Source organism: Triticum aestivum, chromosome 3A, assembly GCF_018294505.1.
Source record: "Triticum aestivum cultivar Chinese Spring chromosome 3A, IWGSC CS RefSeq v2.1, whole genome shotgun sequence".
In the NCBI taxonomy this organism is placed as follows: domain Eukaryota; kingdom Viridiplantae; phylum Streptophyta; class Magnoliopsida; order Poales; family Poaceae; genus Triticum; species Triticum aestivum.
The window spans coordinates 637,273,385-637,291,361 of NC_057800.1; positions in this window are offsets into that span (position 1 = coordinate 637,273,385).

The window sequence follows — 17,977 nt, forward strand, 5'->3', positions numbered from 1 at the left end:
CATGTAACAATCAAAAATTATAGATACGACGGAGACGTATCAACCAGATTCAGTGATCGCTGTTGGAGAGGGACCAGATCTAGTGCAGAGAAAGACGACGATGTGAGGATCCTCTTGGCGGCCAAGGCATAGAGCTCCTGGTTGGCCATGTTGACGACCTGCGCATGCATGGGCATGGGAGGTGAGTAAAACCGAAGGGAGAGGGAGAGGGAAAAAGAGAAACAAGGGAGAAAGGAAGGTAACGGAGGGCGCATCGGGGATGGTCGCCGGTGATGAGGTGCTCCGTCGTGGTGGAATAGAGGCGAGGGAGAAGACGGGCGAGCTCCTGGACGCCAGCGATGCGAGGAGGTGGACTCGTTGGGCGCCATGGAGGAGGAGGTGTGCTTGGGCAGGAGCACCATGGGAGAGCCTATGGAGAGAGCGGGAGAGTGAGGGAGAGAGGAGGGATTCGGTCGAGGATATGGGGACTTCACCTACCTTGTACTTAGTAGTAGCGAGGGGTATAAACCCGCGCTACTACTAAGATAGTAGTAGCGCGGGTTTACGCCCCTTGCTACTAATATGGCATGTCTCAGAGGGGCATGGTAAAGACCACTTAGTGAAAGTGCGTTATATCGACTAGAGGGGGGTGAATAGGCGATTTTTATGAATTCTTCACTGAGGAATTTCAGGGTGAGGAAATTCTTGAGTGAAGAACTACTTGCAGCGGAATAAGTACTCAGAAGTAAACATAACAGAACATGAGCATGGTCTTCATGATAAAATGAAAACAAGCACAGAGTAAAGAAAGCGTAAACACAGGATAACACAGAATGAAGACAAACAGACTGAAGAAATTGAGCTGAGGAAATAGAGAAAGTCTTCAGTCAAAGTCTTCAAACAGATATGAACAAGCACACAACACAGAAATGAGGAAATGGAAGGGTTGAGGAAATGGAACCAGTTAGCTCGGTGAAGACAATGATTTGGTAGACCAGTTCCAACTGTTGTGACAGTTGTACGTCTGGTTAGGGCGGCTAGGTATTTGAACCTGAGGACACATAGTCCCAGAACCCAGTCCTGAACACGCAGCTCAGGACACTTAATCCTCACCGTATTCCCCTTGAGCTAAGGTCACACAGACCTCACCCAATCACTCGTGGTAAGTCTTCAGGTGACTTCCAAACCTTCACAGATTCGGTCACTCGGCGATCCACAATTTCCTCTTGGATGCTCTAGACCATGACGCCTAACCATCTGAAAGATGCACAGTTTTCAAAGGTAACATGCATCGGATCCACGCAGGATCAATCTCTTCATTAATGCTCAATCACTTTGGGTTTGTAGGTGTTTGGGTTTGGGTTTTACTCACTTGATGATTTTCACTCAAAGTCCTCGGAGGATGGGATGCTCTCAAATGACAAGTTTCAGTTTCTCTCGGAGCATCCAACCAGCTAGTGGTTGTGGGGGGCGGCTATTTATAGCCTAGGGAGCAGCCTGACATGATAAGACATAAATGCCCTTCAATGATATGACCGTTAGGTGGGTAGATATTTTGGGACAGCTGGCGCATAGCACAGCAACGGTCGGAATTTTGAGTATCAAATTCCTCAAGGCTATCATGATCCTCACTGTGTAGGCAATCCCCACTGGCGAATTCCTAACTCCTCAGCCAGAACAAATTCCTCAAAGACCAGAAGAACTTCGTCTCTGTCACTGAAGAAATTGACTGAGTTGTATGAGATTTCCAATGGCTTCACTCGAAAGGGATTGGTAGATATAGGATTTGAGTTGAGCATCACTTGGAAATTTTTCCTTAGTATTTCCTCGACCCCCTTTAACAGTACGATGTTTCCTATGACTCAAGAAAGAGAAAATGAAACTACGAAAACAAGGTCTTCATGCTTCATGTTCCTCTAATGAATACCAAGTCTTCAGGATCACACCAATTTCTTCACTTTCAAAGTCTTCAGAAATCCAAAGTCTTCAGTCCAAGAACTTCATTTTTAGGGGTCGACTTTTTCTGTAAATATCAAACTCCTCATAGACTTATATACCTGTGTACACTTACAAACGCATCAGTCCCTTAACCTATAAGTCTTCAATACACCAAAATCACTAAGTGGCACTAGATGCACTTACAGTCTCCCCCTTTTTGGTGATTGATGACAATATAGGTTAAGTTTTCAACGGGGATAAACATATGATGTGTAAATACTAAAATTGAGGAATATGATTGCAAGATATAGAAGAACTCCCCCTGAAGATGTGCATAGTGAGGAATTTGATTTTGAAGCAATGCACACTTTGAAGAGTAGAATCATGGAGATCTCCCCTATATCTTGTAATTCATACACGCATTTAACATATAATATGAAGAATTTGAAATGCATGATGAAATATGGTGACTGATGTAATTCAGCATGCGTGCATTAACATTAATGAGGAATAAGCATGCAGAAAGACTCAGCAAAAGTATCAGACCACCATAGAGTTTAAGTTTACAACTCGATCCAGCAAAGTCTTCAAAAGAACGAGAGTTGTAACTTAGAAAAAAAACACCCATATAGATTGACTCAGCTTGAAGACAAACTCAAATTTCTCCCCCTTTGTCATCGAATGACCAAAAGGATCGAAAAAAATGAGGACTAACACCCCTGAAGAATATCAAGTTGATAGGAGCGCCAACGTTGTTGGGGTCGTTTGTTGTTGTAGGGCCTGCCGCAGTGTCGTCCAAGTCTTCATGCTCATTGGTGTCGCGGGATGAAGAATATGAGCTGGCCACCAAGGAAGGAACTTTGACCTTCTTGAATTTCTTCGCTGGAGGTGCGGACTAGTCAAAGTCCTCCTTGAGACCCATTTGCTTCAGATCTTCTTCACCATACAAATGAGATAAGATAGCCCAGGTGCGACCGAAAACTTCATGGAGGTAGTAATGGTTTTTCTTCATTGCATTATGTGTAGCAGTCATGTTTTGAAGAAGAGAACCAAACTGACGCTTAACCCATTTATGGTTTCGATCCACCTTCTGGTGAAGACTAAGAAGCAGCTCACGGTCAATGTTCACCCTAGGAGCTGTGGCTTGAGGATTTGGCTTGGATGCATTTGCAGCAGAATCATGAGTGGCAGAGTCGTCATTGGTGGAATAAGATGCAGCTTTGCGAAACTGACCATCCAATGGACGAATGCCTTCATCAATGACAGCAGGTGCCTTGCCCTTTTCATCAGCTGAGGAATATGTCTGCTTCAGGACTTCAATTGGGGGCAGGTAGCTGAGGTGATTCTGAAAATCAGCCTTGTAGTTGAGTGAAGACCTTGTTCTGAGGAATTTCATAATCCAGGGAGCGTAAGGCTTCAACTCAAACGGAGAGACTGCAACATTTGTCCTCATGAAGAAATCATGATAATTGACAGGAATGCCATGTATGATGTTGAATAGCAGATTCTTTATGATGCCAACAATTTCCTCATCAAATGAGTTGTGGCCTTTGATAGGACTCATTGTCCTCGTCAGAATGCGATAGACTGTTCTGAGCACATATAGCAATTCCTTCACGAGGAATTTGGTCCTTGGGGCTAGACCAGGCTTCAGGGGCTTCATTAGCACTTGCATGTAATGGGCAGTGAGTTCAGGCTCCTGGTACAGACAACGAGCTCCTTCAAGGGGTGGACTGATGGGCAGGGTGTGAAGTAATTCAGAGGCCGGTGCCTTATAATGAGTGTTATCGGTCATCCAGTCCAATACCCAAGTGTTGATATCATCAACATCACCTGTGATGTGCAGGGTAGTGTAGAACTGAAGAATAAGCTCTTCACTCCAATCAACAATGTCAGAGCAAAAGTTGAGGAGGCCTGCGTCATGAAGCACACTGAGGACAGGAGAGAAGCAAGGCAGTGATTCCATGTCCACGTGAGGAATATGCTTGTGGTAGGAGACTTTATCCTTGTTGAAGAGCAGTGAAGAATAGAAATTGGCCTGGCTGGTAGTCCAGAAGCGCTTCCTCCTAAGACGAGCAAAGTCATAAGGATTGTAGCCCGTGAAGAATACATGCTCACCGAAGAAGTCATCAGCCTTGAATTTCCGCTTCTTCGAGAAGGGATCCTTTGGCTTGGGTTGAGGGGTATTGGTCAATTGCATCACAACCTCAGGGATCTCGATCTCAGGTTCCGCAGGCTAAGGAATTTGAGGTTCTTCTTCAGTGGTAGCCTGGGACTTCAATTCTTCATTTACATTTTCTTCAGCACTAGTGGCTGGAATCTCTTCATGGACATACGGTGTGGCATGAGGTTCTTAAGATCCCATTTAAACTTCAGTGGTTACAGGGGACTGAGGAATTTGTTCAAGGGGTGTGAACCAAGGAGAATTGGGGTGCTGACTTTCCCAAAAGTCATTGTTTCAACACTAGAGTTGTGCATCCAATGTCCACATCTTCTTCTTCATTCATTTTTTCAACGCCGGCCTCTTCAGCAGTAAACCGAGGCATGTGCGATGAGACTATTGGGGTTGAAGGGATTGCATTCGCTTCAATTTCTTTATCCAACTGCTCTGAAGAAGAAACAGAAGGAATTTCTTCATTAGATCCGCCTGGGATCACGTATTCTTCATCAAAAGGGACAAGGTCCTTTGATGGCATGGATGAGACAGGAACAACATCAATTGGATTTTCAAACAAGCTGGTCAGCGGCTTCATCTTCTTCGGAGCTGAAGAATCTAATGCAGTTGATGCCTTCCTTTTCTTCACAGCTGCATGCTCTGCAGCCTTGGTCTTCTTCACATCTGATGCAGATGGAAGGATCGGAGTTGGTGTAGGCGCAGGAGGAGCAAAGGAATTTGGTTCAAGATCTTCAGGCACAATTGATGCAGTTGCCCTGACTTCTTCATTTTCTTCAGGCGTAACACTAGTGGTTTCCCTGGCAATTTCTTCAGCGGCTGGAATGCAGTCATCAGCCCTGGTACTACCATTTTCTTCAGTAGCGTGAGTATCATCAGCGGTGCTGACATTTTCTTCAGTAGGCTGAGTAGATGCTTTAGCTTGAGGATTTTCTTGTTGCGTTGGGGCTGCAACATTGGAAGTGAACTGTTTAGTTATCTTTACAAATTTGACTTTGGCTCCAAGCCAGTCAACATAGTAGCGATCAAATTCATCAGTCAGTTTCTTGATTTTAGATTGAAGAGCAACAAGTTCTTCAGGTGAAAGCTTCATAACGTTTTGCTTCGGAAAGCGCTCTTTCTTGCACTGTGCTTTCTTCACCCTCCTTCCCTGTTCAAATTTCCATTTTTCTTCATCAATGAAGTGAGTCAGCATATGAATTTGACCAGGAGTGAGGCTCAGCTCAGGCAGAGGTGTGTTGGGGTCCTTGTGCCATAAGTCAATTAAGTCTAGGATCAACTTCGGATCCAGCATCAATGACACATTGCTGCCTTTGGCTCTAGCGGCCCTGTGTTGCCTATCTCTGATGATTTTGGTGAGTTCTTCATCATCATCTTCGTCATCTTCGGACGGTACTTGAAAGGCGACCTACTTCCTGTGAGGACTTGGTCGAGAGCCTCGTCCAGCAGTGGCCTTTGTCTTTGATACGTCCATTTTGCATCATGCTTTTATATCGATATTTATTGCATTATGTGATGTTATTACACATTATGTCACAATACTTATGCCAATTCTCTCTTATTTTACAAGGTTTACATAAAGAGGGAGAATGCCGGCAGCTGGGATTCTGGGCTGGAAAAGGAGCAAATATCAGAGACCTATTCTGCACAGCTCCAAAAGTCCTGAAACTTCACGGAAGTCATTTTCAGAATATATAAAAAATACTGAGCGCAAGAAGTTCACCAGGGGGCCACACCCTGCCCACGAGGGTGGGGGCGCGCCCTACCACCTGGGCGCGCCCCCTACCTCGTGGCCCCCTGGTGGCCCTCCGATGCCCATCTTCTGCTATATGGAGCCTTTCGATGAGGAAAAAATTATAAGCCATCTTTCCGGACAAGACTCCGCCGCCACGAGGTGGAACCTTGGTGGAACCAATCTAGGGCTCTGGTGGAGCTATTCTGCCGGGGAAACCTCCCTCCGGGAGGGGGAAATCATCGCCATCATCATCACCAACGATCCTCTCATTGGGAGGGGGTCAATCTCCATCAACATCTTCACCAGCACCATCTCCTCTCAAAACCCTAGTTCATCTCTTGCATCCAATTCTTCTCTCCAAGTCTGGGATTGGTACCTGTGGGTTTCTAGTAGTGTTAATTACTCCTTGTAGTTGATGCTAGTTGGTTTATTTGGTGGAAGATCATATGTTCAGATCCTATATGCATATTAATACCCCTTTGATTATGAACATGAATATGCTTTGTGAGTAGTTACATTTGTTCCTAAGGACATGGGAGAAGTCTTGCTATTAGTACTCATGTGAATTTGGTATTCGTTCGATATTTTGATGAGATGTATGTTGTCTCTCCTCTAGTGGCGTTATGTGAACGTCGACTACATGACACTTCACCATTATTTGGGCCTAGAGTAAGGCATTGGGAAGTAATAAGTAGATGATGGGTTGCTAGAGTGACAGAAGCTTAAACCCTAGTTTATGTGTTGCTTCGTAAGGGGCTGATTTGGATCCATATGTTTCATGCTATGGTTAGATTTACCTTAATACTTTTGTTGTAGTTGCGGATGCTTGCAATAGAGGTTAATCATAAGTGGGATGCTTGTCCAAGTAAGGGCAGTATCCAAGCACCGGTCCACCCACATACCAAATTATCAAAGTACCGAACGCGAATCATATGAACGTGATGAAAACTAGCTTGAGGATAATCCCCATGTGTCCTCGGGAGCGCTTTACATCATATAAGAGTTTGTCCAGGCTTGTCCTTTGCTACAAAAAGGATTGGGCCACCTTGCTGCACTTTATTTACTTTTGTGACTTGTTGCTCGTTACCAATTATCGTATCACAAAACTATCTGTTACCTATTATTTCAGTGCTTGCAGAGAATACCTTGCTGAAAACCGCTTATCATTTCCTTCTGCTCCGCGTTGGGTTCGACACTCTTACTTATCAAAAGTACTACGATAGATCCCCTATACTTGTGGGTCATCAAGACTCTGGCGCCGTTGCCGGGGAGTGAAGCGCCTTTGGTAGGTGGAATTTGGTAAGGAAAATTTTATATAGTGTGCTGAAATTTACTATCACTTGCTACTATGGAAAGTAATCCTATGAGGGGCTTGTTCGGGGTATCTTCACCCCGACCAGTAGAGCAAAGAGTTGCTCCTCAACCTACTGCACCTACTGAAAATGAAAATGAAAATGAAAATGTCTGCTTTGAAATTCCTTCGGGTATGTTAGAAAAACTGCTAGCTAATCCTTTTGCAGGAGATGGAACAAATCATCCCGATGAGCACCTAATATATGTGGATGAAGTTTGTGGATTATTTAAGCTTGCAAGTGTACCCGGAGATGTTATTAATAAGAAGGTCTTCCCTTTATCTTTGAAGGGAGATGCATTGACATGGTATAGGCTATGTGATGTAACGGGGTCATGGAACTACAAACGATTGAAATTGGAATTTCATCAGAAGTTTTATCCTATGCATCTTGTTCATCGTGATCGCAATTATATATATAATTTCTGGCTTCGCGAAAGAGAAAGCATCGCTCAAGCTTGGAGAAGGCTTAAATCAATGTTATATTCATGCCCCAATCATGAGCTCTCAAGAGAAATGATTATTCAAAATTTATATGCTCGGCTTTCTGATAACAATCGCACCATGCTCGAAACTTCTTGTGCTGGCTCTTTTATGATGAAGACTATTGAATTCAAATGGGATTTATTGGAAAGAATTAAACGCAACTCTGAAGATTGGGACCTCAACGAAGGTAAGGATTCAGGTATAACACCTAAGTTTGATTGTGTTAAATCTTTTATGGATACCGATGTTTTCCGTAAATTTAGCACTAAATATGGACTTGACTCTAAGATAGTAGCCTCTTTCTGTGAATCTTTTGCTGCTCATATCGATCTCCCTAAGGAAAAGTGGTTTAAATATCATCCTCCCATAGAAGTAAAAGTAGCTTCACCTATTAAAGTTGAAGAAAAGACTATCACTTATAATGATCCTATTGTTCCTACTGCTTATGTTGAGAAACCACCTTTTCCTGTTAGGATAAAATATCATTCTAAAGCTTCAACTGTAGTTCGTAAAAGTAATATTAGAACCTATACACCTCCTGAGCAAATTAAAGTTGAACCTAATATTGCTATTGTTAAAGATCTCTTGTCTGATAATATTGATGGGCATGTTATTCATTTCCGTGATGAGACTGCTAGAATTGCTAAACCTTGTGCTAAAGATAAACCTAGATCTTTGGTAGGCATGCCTGTTATTTCTATTAAAATAGGAGATCATTGTTACCATGGCTTATGTGATATGGGTGCCAGTGCTAGTGTTATACCTCATGACTTATACAAAGAAATTATGCATGATATTGCACCTGCTGAGATAGAAGATATTGATGTCACAATTAAACTTGCCAATAGAGATACTATTTCACAAATTAACCTTGACCGAGTTTTGCAGAGATGTGAAGAAACTATTCTTGTCTTGAATTGGGAAAAGTGCCACTTTATGGTTAATGAAGGTATTGTCTTGGGGCATAAAGTTTCTGAAAGAGGTATCGAGGTTGATAAAGCCAAGGTTGATGCTATTGAAAAGATGCCATGTCCCAAGAACATCAAAGGTATAAGAAGTTTCCTTGGTCATGCCGGTTTTTATAGGAGGTTCATTAAGGACTTCTCAGAAATTTCTCGGCCTCTGACTAATTTATTACAAAAAGACATACCATTTGTTTTTGATGATGATTGTGTAGGAGCATTTGAAATACTTAAGAAAGCATTGATCTCTGCACCGATTGTTCATCCACCTAATTGGAATTTACCCTTTGAAATTATGTGTGATGCTAGTGATTATGCTGTAGGTGCTGTTCTAGGGTAAAGAGTTGATAAGAAATTAAATGTTATTCAATATGCTAGTAAAACTCTAGAAATGCTCAGAGAAATTATGCTACTACTGAAAAAGAATTCTTAGCAGTTGTATTTGCTTGTGATAAGTTCAGACCTTATATTGTTGATTCTAAAGTAACTATTCACATTGATCATGCTACTATTAAATATCTTATGGAAAAGAAAGATGCTAAACCTAGACTTATTAGATGGGTTCTCTTGCTACAAGAATTTGATTTGCATATTGTTGATAGAAAAGGAGCTGAGAACCCCGTTGCAAACAACTTGTCTAGGTTAGAAAATGTTCTTGATGACCCACTACCTATTGATGATAGCTTTCCTGATGAACAATTAAATGTCATAAATGCTTCTCATACTGTTCCATGGTATGCTGATTATGATAATTACATTGTTGCTAAATTTATACCACCTAGTTTCACATACCAACAAAATAAAAAGTTCTTCTATGATTTGAGACATTACTTTTGGGATGACCCACATCTTTATAAAGAAGGAGTAGATGGTTTTATTAGACGTTGTGTACATGAGCATGAACAGGAACAGATCCTACGCAAGTGTCACTCCGAGGCTTATGGAGGACACCATGCTGGAGATAGAACTGCACATAAGGTATTGCAATCCGGTTTTTATTGGCCTACTCTCTTCAAGGATGCCCGTAAGTTTGTTGTATCTTGTGATGAATGTCAAAGAATTGGTAATATTAGTAGACGTCAAGAAATGCCTATGTACTATTCACTTGTTATTGAACCATTTGATGTTTGGGGCTTTGATTATATGGGACCTTTTCCTGCCTCTAATGGTTATACACATATTTTAGTTGTTGTTGATTACGTTACTAAGTGGGTAGAAGCTATTCCAACTAGTAGTGCTGATCATAACACCTCTATTAAGATGCTTAAAGAAGTTAATTTTCCAAGGTTTGGAGTCCCTAGATATTTAATGACTGATGGTGGTTCACATTTTATTCATGGTGCTTTCCGTAAAATGCTTGCTAAATATGATTGTAATCATAGAATTGCATCTCCTTATCACCCTCAGTCTAGTGGTCAAGTAGAATTGAGCAATAGAGAACTCAAATTAATTCTGCAGAAGACTGTCAATAGATCTAGAAAAAAATTGTCCAAGAAACTTGATGATGCATTATGGGCCTATAGAACTGCATATAAAAATCCTATGGGTATGTCTCCGTATAAAATGGTTTATGGAAAAGCATGTCACTTACCTCTCGAACTAGAACATAAGGATTATTGGGCTATTAAAGAGCTCAATTATGATTTCAAACTTGCCGGTGAGAAGAGGTTATTTGACATTAGCTCACTTGATGAATGGAGAACCCAAGCCTATGAGAATGCCAAATTATTTAAAGAAAAAGTTAAAAGATGGCATGACAAAAGGATACAAAAGCGTGAGTTTAATGTAGGTGACTATGTATTGCTATACAACTCTTGTTTAGGATTTTTTGCAGGAAAACTTCTCTCTAAACGGGAAGGTCCTTACATTATCGAGGAGGTCTATCGTTCCAGTGCCATAAAAATCAACAACTTCGAAGGAACAAATCCGAAGGTGGTGAACAGTCAAAGAATTAAACATTATATCTCAGGTAATCCTATAAATGTTGAAACCAATGTTATTGAAACCGTAACCCCGGAGGAATACATAAGGGACTCTTTCCGGAACGTTTCAGACTCCGAAAAGTAATAGGTATGTGGTACGGTAAGTAAACCGACTCCAAAACAGTTCTAATGGCAATATTTCTCTGTTTTGGAATATTTAGAAAAATAGAAAAATAAGAAGCAGTCCGGGAAGGACACGAGGCCTCCACGAGGGTGGAGGGCGCGCCCTACCCCCCTGGGCGTGCCCCCCTACCTCATGGGCACCTTGTGTGCTCTCTGGACTCCGTTTTCTTACACGACACGTATTTTGGTCGGTAAAAATTCATTATATAACCTCCCGAAGGTTTTGACCACCGTATCACGCAAAAATCTCATGTCTTTGTTTCGAGCTGTTTTTTGACAGATCTAGGTCGTCATGTCGTCTTCAAGTGCCCCAAGGACTAGTTATTCGACAAGGTCATCAACCCCTACCTTGCGGAAGTGCTGCAACACCCCCAAACCATTTTGATGCGTGAGGCGTTGTTGCACATCTGCGATGTTGAGGGACCAAGGAAGACCGGAAGCACGGAGGCAAGGCTCGAGGCATTGGAGCAAGAAGTTTTCAAGTGTCAGGAGATGGTGGAGCATGGACTCGATTCCAATCACATTATGATCACAGAGTTCACCAACAACCACAAGCTGGACGTCAAGGACATTGGGGAGGCAATCTTCAAGCTTCATGAGAAAATCGAGCACCTCCAAGCCCAGATCTATGACCTACAAAATCAAAACTGTGAGTATGAATATAGATTCAAGAGGTTGAGTTTGGCTGCAGATTTGAGGTTTCAGGAGACTCGATCATCCTTCTATGATGGTGAGCCTATGCCTTGGAAGAAGGACGACAAGCCTACGCCATCAACAAAACCATCAACTTCTTCACCAACAAAGGAGACATAATCACATGGGTATGGGCACTCCCCTTGGCAACTGCCAAGCTTGGGGGAGTGCCCCGGTATCGTATCACCATCACTTCTATCTTTACCATTTTTCTTAGTTCGATCCTTTTGATAATATCTTGAGCTAGTAGAATAAAAGCTTTTTAGTATGATCTAGTTGTGAGTTTTGCTTTATGATCCTTCTATGTAATCAAGTCCGTGAGCTATATATAATAAAGATTGGTGTTGAGTCAAGGGCTTGATTATTTTGCCATGATCTTAAGTGAATAAAAGAAAAGAGAAAGAATAAAAAGAAACAAAGAGATCATATGGATCTTATGGAGAGTAATGAGCTCACATATAAAGAGTATGATGAATAAAAGTTGTTGAGAGTTGACAAACATAATTTGGTCATCGTTGCAATTAATAGGAAGTAATAAAGAAAGAGAGGTCTTCACATATAGATACACTATCTTGGACATCTTTTATGATTGTGAGCACTCATTACAATATGACATGCTAAAGAGTTGACGTTGGACAAGGAAGACAATGTAATGGGTTATGTTTCCTTACATCTGAGATAAATTATATTGTCATGGATCATCCAACATGGTTGAGCTTGCCTTTCCCCCTCATGCTAGCCAAATTCTTTGCACCAAGTAGAGATACTACTTGTGCTTCCAAACACCCTTAAACCAGTTTTCCCATGATAGTCCACCATACCTACCTATGGATTGAGTAAGATCCCCCAAGTAAGTTGTCATCGGTGCAAGCAATAAAAATTGCTCTTTAAATATGTATGACTTATTACTATGGGAGAAAATAAGCTTTATACGATCATGTGATATGGAAGAAATAAAAGCGACAGACTGCATAATAAAGGTCCATATCACAAGTGGCAATATAAAGTGACGTTCTTTCGCATTAAGATTTTGTGCATCCAACCAAAAAAGCGCATGACAACCTCTGCTTCCCTCTGCGAAGGGCCTATCTTTTACTTTTATCTCTTACCTTACATAAGAGTCATGGTGATCTTCACCCTTCCTTCTTACATTTTATCTTTTGGCAAGCACAATATGTTGGAAAGATCCTGGTATATATGGCTAATTGGATGTGAGTTTTCATGAACTATTATCGACATTACCCTTGAGGTAAAACGTTGGGAGGCAAAACTATAAGCCCCTATCTTTCTCTGTGTCCGATTAAAACTCCATACCCATAAGTATTGCGTGAGTGTCAGCAATTGTGAAAGACTATATGATAGTTGAGTATGTGGACTTGCTGAAAGGCTCTTATATTGATTCTTTCCTATGTTATGATAAATTGCAATTGCTCCAATGACTGAGATTATAGTTTGTTAGTTTTCAATGAAGTTTATGATTCATACTTGAAATTGTGATTGAATTATTACTCTAGCATAAGAGATCATATGACAAGAATTACATAAGTTGTTGTTCTAAGAATGATCATGATGCCCTCATGTTCGTATTTTATTTTTTATCGACACCTCTATCTCTAAACATGTGGACATATTTTTCGATTTCGGCTTTCACTTGAGGACAAGCGAGGTCTAAGCTTGGGGGAGTTGATACGTCCATCTTGCATCATGCTTTTATATCGATATTTATTGCATTATGGGTTGTTATTACACATTATGTCACAATACTTATGCCTATTCTCTCTTATTTTACAAGGTTTACATAAAGAGGGAGAAAGCCGACAGCTGGGATTCTGGGCTGGAAAAGGAGCAAATATTAGAGACCTATTCCTCACAGCTCCAAAAGTCCTGAAACTTCAGGGAAGTCATTTTCAGAATATATAAAAAATACCGAGCGCAAGAAGTTCACCAGGGGGCCACACCCTGCCCACGAGGGTGGGGGCGCGCCCTACCCCCTGGGCGCGCCCCCTACCTCGTGGGCCCCCTGGTGGCCCTCCGATGCCCATCTTCTGCTATATGGAGTCTTTCAATGAGGAAAAAATCATAAGACATTTTTCCGGACGAGACTCCGCCGCCATGAGGCGGAACCTTGGCAAAACCAATCTAGGGCTCTGGCGGAGCTGTTCTGCCATGGAAACTTCCCTCCGGGAGGGGGAAATCATCGCCATCGTCATCACCAACGATCCTCTCATCGGGAGGGGGTCAATCTCCATCAACATCTTCACCAGCACCATCTCCTCTCAAAACCCTAGTTCATCTCTTGTATCTAATTCTTGTCTCCAAGTCTGGGATTGGTACATGTGGGTTGCTAGTAGTGTTAATTACTCCTTGTAGTTGATGCTAGTTGGTTTATTTGGTGGAAGATCATATGTTCAGATCCTATATGCATATTAATACCCCTCTGATTATGAACATGAATATGCTTTGTGAGTAGTTACGTTTGTTCCTGAGGACATGGGAGAAGTCTTGCTATTAGTAGTCATGTGAATTTGGTATTCGTTCGATATTTTGATGAGATGTATGTTGTCTCTCCTCTAGTGGTGTTATGTGAACGTCGACTACATGATACTTCACCATTATTTGGGCCTAGAGGAAGGCATTGGGAAGTAATAAGTAGATGATGGGTTGCTAGAGTGACAGAAGTTTAAACCCTAGTTTATGCGTTGCTTCGTAAGGGGCTGATTTGGATCCATATGTTTCATGCTATGGTTAGGTTTACCATAATACTTTTGTTGTAGATGCGGATGCTTGAAATAGATGTTAATCATAAGTGGGATGCTTGTCCAAGTAAGGGCAGTACCCAAGCACCGGTCCACCCACATATCAAATTATCAAAGTACCGAACGTGAATCATATGAACGTGATGAAAACTAGCTTGACGATAATCCCCATGTGTCCGCGGGAGCGCTTTACATCGTATAAGAGTTTGCCCAGGCTTGTCCTTTGCTACAAAAAGGATTGGGACACCTTGCTGCACTTTATTTACTTTTGTTACTTGTTGCTCGTTACTAATTATCTTATCACAAAACTATCTGTTACCTATTATTTCAGTAATTGGAGAGAATACCTTGCTGAAAACTGCTTATCATTTCCTTCTGCTCCTTGATACGTCTTCGTCGTATCTACTTTTCCAAACACTTTTGCCCTTATTTTGGACTCTAACTTGCATGATTTGAATGGAACTAAGCCGGACTGACGCTGTTTTCAGCAGAATTGCTATGGTGTTATTTATGTGCAGAAACAAAAGTTCTCGGAATGACCTGAAACTTCACGAAACATCTATTCGGAAATAATAAAAAATCCTTGCAAAAGATGAAGACCAGGGGGCCCACCACCTGTCCACGAGGGTGGGGGGCGCGCCCCCTACCTCGTGGCCCCCCCGGAGCTCCTCCCACCTCAATGTTGGGGAACATAGCAGAATTTTAAATTTTTTTCTACTCATCACCAAGATCAATCTATGGAGTAATCTAGCAACGAGGGGAAGGAGAGAGTATCTACAAACCCTTGTAGATCGCTAAGCGGAAGCGTTCAACTGAACGGGGTTGATGCAGTCGTACTCGTCGTGATCCAAATCACCGATGATCCTAGTGCCGAACGGACGACACCTCCGCGTTCAACACACGTACAGCCCGGTGACATCTCCTACGCCTTGATCCAGCAAGGGGAGAAGGAGAGGTTGGGGAAGACTCCATCCAGCAGCAGCACGACGGCGTGGTGGTGGTGGAGGAGCGCGGGACTCTAGCAGGGCTTCGCCAAGCACTACGAGAGACGAGGAGGGAGAGGGGTAGGGTGCGCCAACAGGGGAGGAACTTCATGTGTTGGGATGCCCCATTGCCTCCACTATATATAGGGGGAGAGGGAGGGCTGCGCCCCCACCTAGGGTTTCCACCCTAGGGGTGGCGACAGCCCTAATTCCCATCTGGGGTGGCGGCCAAGTGGGGGGAGAGGGAGGCGCACCAGGCATGGGCCTTAGGGCCCATCTGCCATTAGGGTTTGCCCCTCTTCTCTCTAGGCGCATGGGCCTTGGTGGGGAGGCGCCCCAGCCCACCTATGAAGGAAATATGCCCTAGAGGCAATAATAAAGTTATTATTTATTTCCTCATATCATGATAAATGTTTATTATTCATGCTAGAATTGTATTAACCGGAAACATAATACATGTGTGAATACATAGACAAACAGAGTGTCACTAGTATGCCTCTACTTGACTAGCGCGTTAATCGAAGATGGTTATGTTTCCTAACCATAAACAAAAGAGTTGTTATTTGATTAACGGGATCACATCATTAGGAGAATGATGTGATTGACATGACCCATTCCATTAGCTTAGCACCCGATCGTTTAGTATGTTGCTATTGCTTTCTTCATGACTTATAAATGTTCCTATGACTATGAGATTATGCAACTCCCGTTTGCCGGAGGAACACTTTGTGTGCTACCAAACGTCACAACGTAAATGGGTGATTATAAAGGTGCTCTACAGGTGTCTCCAAAGGTACATGTTGGGTTGGCGTATTTCGAGATTAGGATTTGTCACTCCGATTGTCGGAGAGGTATCTCTGGGCCCTCTCGGTAATGCACATCACATAAGCCTTGCAAGCATTGCAACTAATGAGTTAGTTGCGAGATGATGTATTACGGAACGAGTAAAGAGACTTGCCGGTAACGAGATTGAACTAGGTATTGAGATACCGACGATCGAATCTCGGGCAAGTAACATACCAATGACAAAGGGAACAACGTATGTTGTTATGCGGTTTGACCGATAAAGATCTTCGTAGAATATGTAGGAGCCAATATGAGCATCCAGGTTCCGCTATTGGTTATTGACCGGAGACGTGTCTCGGTCATGTCTACATTGTTCTCGAACCCGTAGGGTCCGCACGCTTAAGGTTTCGATGACAGTTATATTATGAGTTTATGAGTTTTGATGTACCGAAGTTAGTTCGGAGTCCCGGATGTGATCACGGACATAACGAGGAGTCTCGAAATGGTCGGGCATAAAGATTGATATATTGGACGGCTATATTCGGACACCGGAAGTGTTCCGGGTGATTTCGGAGAAACCCGGAGAGCCGGAGGGTTACCGGAACCCCCCCGGGAGAAGTAATGGGCCATATGGGCCTTAGTGGAGAGAGATAGGAGCAGCCAAAGGTGGGCCGCGCGCCTCCTCCCCCTGGTCCGAATTGGACTAGGAGAGGGGGGCGCGGCGCCCCCCTTTCCATCTCCCTCCCCACTTCTTTCCCCCTCCTAGTAGGAGTCCTACTCCTACTAGGAGGAGAACTCCTCCTTGGCGCGCCATAGAGGGCCGGCCGGCCTCCTCCCCTTGATCCTTTATATACGGGGGCAGGGGGCACCCCTTGACACACAAGTTGATCCACGTGATCATATTCTTAGCCGTGTGCGGTGCCCCCTTCCACCATAGTCCTCGATAATACTGTAGCGGTGCTTAGGCGAAGCCCTGTTTCGGTAGTGCATCAAGATCGTCACCACGCCGTCGTGCTGATGGAACTCTTCCCCGACACTTTGCTGGATCGGAGTCCGGGGATCGTCATCGAGCTGAACGTGTGCTAGAACTCGGAGGTGCCGTAGTTTCGGTGCTTGATCGGTCGGGCCGTGGAGACGTACGACTACATCAACCAACCGCTTCCATTGTCGATCTACAAGGGTACGTAGATCACACTCTCCCCTCTCATTGCTATGCATCACCATGATCTTGCGTGTGCGTAGGAATTTTTTTGAAATTACTACGTTCCCCAACAGTGGCATCCGAGCCTAGGTTTTATATGTTGATGTTATATGCACGAGTAGAACACAAGTGAGTTGTGGGCGATATAAGTCATACTGCTTACCAGCATGTCATACTTTGGTTCGGCGGTATTGTTGGACGAAGCGGCCCGGACCGACATTACGCGTACGCTTACGCGAGACCGGTTCTCCCGACGTGCTTTGCACATAGGTGGCTTGCGGGTGACAGTTTCTCCAACTTTAGTTGAACCGAGTGTGGCTACGCCCGGTCCTTGCGAAGGTTAAAACAGCACCAACTTGACAAACTATCGTTGTGGTTTTGATGCGTAGGTAAGATTGGTTCTTGCTTAAGCCCGTAGCAGCCACGTAAAACTTGCAACAACAAAGTAGAGGACGTCTAACTTGTTTTTGCAGGGCATGTTGTGATGTGATATGGTCAAGACATGATGCTAAATTTTATTGTATGAGATGATCATGTTTTGTAACCGAGTTATCGGCAACTGGCAGGAGCCATATGGTTGTCGCTTTATTGTATGCAATGCAATCGCGCTGTAATGCTTTACTTTATCACTAAGCGGTAGCGATAGTCGTGGAAGCATAAGATTGGCGAGACGACAACGATGCTACGATGGAGATCAAGGTGTCGCGCCGGTGACGATGGTGATCATGACGGTGCTTCGAAGATGGAGATCACAAGCACAAGATGATGATGGCCATATCATATCACTTATATTGATTGCATGTGATGTTTATCTTTTATGCATCTTATC